This window comes from Zingiber officinale, chromosome 4A (assembly GCF_018446385.1).
Source record: "Zingiber officinale cultivar Zhangliang chromosome 4A, Zo_v1.1, whole genome shotgun sequence".
NCBI lineage: Eukaryota > Viridiplantae > Streptophyta > Magnoliopsida > Zingiberales > Zingiberaceae > Zingiber > Zingiber officinale.
The window spans coordinates 7,049,703-7,053,234 of NC_055992.1; the positions used below are offsets into that span (position 1 = coordinate 7,049,703).

Sequence of the window (3,532 nt, forward strand, 5' to 3'; positions counted from 1 at the left end):
AATATTTTAAACGATTAATATTCATTCTCCTTTATCGCACTTTCCGAATTCCGATCCTATACTCATTGTTTATTTTGTTCGTTGAAATATTACTTTCACCATATTATCACTCTGAGAATCATAATTAAAAAACAATTATAGAAACTAATTACTAGTTTCTAGTTTCTACATCTCATAGAAGCTGTGAAAATAGAACATCCATATGATGATTTAGGAAACGATGACGTTTATTTTTGCCTAATATAGTTTACTTTTATTATAGAAAATTTCTACTCCTTTCCTTTTACAAAGAAATGGTTATTTGATAAATAAATATGCATTTAATGGAAGAATTAACTGGACAACAGAATTTAATTACTCTTTCTATCTGTTGACAATATTACATGTAAAAAAACTATGGATCTTAAAAGTTGACTTCAGAAAATGGTAAACCCTACTGTGGACTCAAGATTGTCAAAAGTAACATTATTTATTTATTTATTTATAATACAAAAGTAAGTTGCTTTGGACAGAAAAAAGAAGAATTAATATATACAAAATGGCAGAAGTTAGCGAGGCCGAGAAGACTTTTGGACTGACTTCCAAATCATGTCTTGGCAGTGAAGACTGAAGAGCACTGCACTGGAATTGGAAGACATCCTCTACTAGTTCAATAGATATTAATCAAGGACAATTACAGTGAAGAGTCTTTAATGATCCTTACAAGTGACCAGCTGCTGAATTATAACTGCACCCAAAAAAAAAACCTGTGATCTCCAATTTCTTTCGATTCCGCAGGAAGTTTTAAGGACTATTGGTGCATTGATGGAGGAGGCAGTGGATAAGCAACAGGCATGACATATGGAGCATGGCCATGAGGAAGCATAATTGGGGTGCCAACTGCTGAGATCATATGGCCGGCGGCGACTGGATGGCCGACCGGTGGCCCGTACACTGGCATCCCTTGCATATTGGTTTTGTGAAGGATGCTTCATAGATGGCCCAATAGCTGAGGTACTTGTGTTGGCCTGGCCAGTAATAGGGCCCTGCTGAGAGGAGGCGTCGGTGCCATTCACACTCGTGATGTCGTGGATACTCGATCGCCGGCGATCTCTGTTCATGGAGTTCAGTCGAATGAAGTACTTTTGAGCATGGCTGGCAACTTGTGTTGGTGTCCTTGAGATGGCAAAGTTCCTCGATATGCTTCTCCAGTCACCCTTCCCAAACTTGTCAAGACCAAGCAGGAAAAGCCTACAAGAAGTAGTAAAAATTAGTTGTGCTTCAATTTAGGCTGCAGCTACTACATATTGAAGTAGAGTAGTTCTTTATATTGAGTGTGCATAAGCTGTGCTTTAAATTTACTAGATAGGAAAGCAATTTAGGGAATAACAATAAAGGAAGTGTATGCTGGGTCGATTTAAGCAATGCCCTTTGTGGTGCTTTTTTGCTTGGAATATGTAAGAACTTTTTGGTTTACAAACCTAAATTTTGCTTGTTCAAAGTCCTAATCTGGTCTTTGGTGGGCAATTAGGTACTTTAAAGGAGCTGAATTGGGTTGCTTAACCGAATTACTGCATTCATACATTGATTTTTTTTCTTTATAGTCTTGTCAATTTGAGCAAAAGTTGATCAAAATCCCTTCGAACACAGCAAACTAGTAGCTTTGATGCAAATTAAACAAGAATAAATGATAAAATAGCAATTGGACAAAGCAAGAAACCTGTGCTCTTCTTCAGTCCATGGCGTTCCCTTCCGCCGCTCTTGGTCCGCCTTGGAACAATTCTTGCCCTGCCCTCCAATGTCAAACCTCCCCTTTTTCCTATCTGCCAAACCCGGGTGGCTATTAGGATCTTGTTGTTGGTTATGGTGGTGGTGCTGCTGCTTCTTCTTGGAGGAAGATGGTAACGTCGAAGAAGGCGGCGACTCCTCCCCGCCGTAGCGTAAGACGGGGACCCTTCCCGCCTCGATGGCCTCCACGTCCTCCACCAGCACCTCGTAGTGCTGCCTCACCTTCGCCGCAGTCTTCTCGGGGACTCTATCCACGATCAGATCCCACCATCTTCCTCCGTGTTCATCGCCCTCCACCCCCTCCTCCTTCGGCGGCACGGGCACCGTCGCGAGCGCATCCTCGAAAGCCTTGTTGTCCTCCGTGCTCCATCCCCCCGCGCCACCCCCGGCCTCCCCTGCCGCTCCGACCATCGGGTGGCGGTGCGCGCGATAAGGGAGGGGGGAGGAGGCAATGGACGAACGCGAACCAGGCGGTGACGCTAAACGATTAGATCAATTGGTGACCGGATCGACTGATCCGCTCACCGACGGTGGCTGGAAATAGAATTAACAGGCAAACCACCAAAGCTCATCCCAACCCATTTAATAATACGGTCAAAATTACAAATTCACCCTCCAATTTCTTCTCTATTACATATCGTTCATAATCATTTATTCCAAAATTTTACAAAAAAACACCCACTTATTCAACCATATAAATTTTGAAAAAATTCTCTCAAGATGGACTAGTGACTAGTGCATAGAGTGTTACCATAATAAGAATTAAGAGTCAAATCCTGGCTACTAGTCAGGTTCATGTCCTCCCCTATATACTAGTCATTGTCCGTACTAATAGTCCTGTGATTTACCTTCTCCGTGTTAACTTAGGGACAGATTGACAGAGACATTAGGACGAGTAAATTACTTTTTATCATAATATAAATTTCAAAAAAGATTAATTTGACTATTAAATGTTAATCTTATCCTCTTTACCATTCGTGTTCACATCCACCAACATTAGCATGACGCCCGTGAAGACTCGAAAGTGATGCAATTTCACAGTCAAATATTGTGTAAAAATATTTATTTATTTATTTGTAAAATTGTGCCAAGATTGATAATTTGCAATAAAAGGAGGAGAAATGTGCAAAAAGGCTGAAGAGGAGAGGTGCGATCTGATTGGTTGAATCAAAGATTTGGGTAAAAGGACACGAGAATTAATGCGTGACGTGATGGATTCTCCATTTCTCGTTATTGAAGGATGGAAAACATCATCCATCAGGTCATTGTCTGATTGGTCGGATGGTCCCTCTCTAGATTTTGTCGTCGTATGCCCTCCAAGTGTCAAATGACGTTATCTGGAATCTTCTGAGATTGATAGCGGCAACTGGCAAGGACCATCTGAACTTTGATAGGGAAGGTTTACTTTGACGTGACTGCTGTTCACTCTAAATATGGAGGAAAAAAAAAAAGGAGAAATATTAATATAAGAATATTTATTTATACAAAATTGTCAATCATCAACGTCTGCAGTGGGTCTCTTTGTTCAGAAATTGTTTTAAAAATATAATTAAAAAAAATATTGTGCAATAAGATGCCCAAAATGCAATATGCCTTGTGGAATCATAGCAAATGATTCGAATTATTCTTTAACAGCATCTCAGTCTCCTTTCGCTGATGATTGGTACAATTAGAGGCAAGATAGACAATTGCCCACCTGAGGAGAACAAAGTGGTAAATGAAATCAATTTAATGAACAAATTGTTTAAATTGTAAGATAATTCTT

The 3,532-nt window shown here is 40.2% G+C and overlaps 1 pseudogene; it reads right to left on the reverse strand.

The window, feature by feature from the left end:
* Positions 1 to 684: 684 nt before the first annotated feature.
* On the reverse strand, positions 685 to 2,316 carry LOC121973095 (annotated as a pseudogene).
* Positions 2,317 to 3,532: the final 1,216 nt, after the last annotated feature.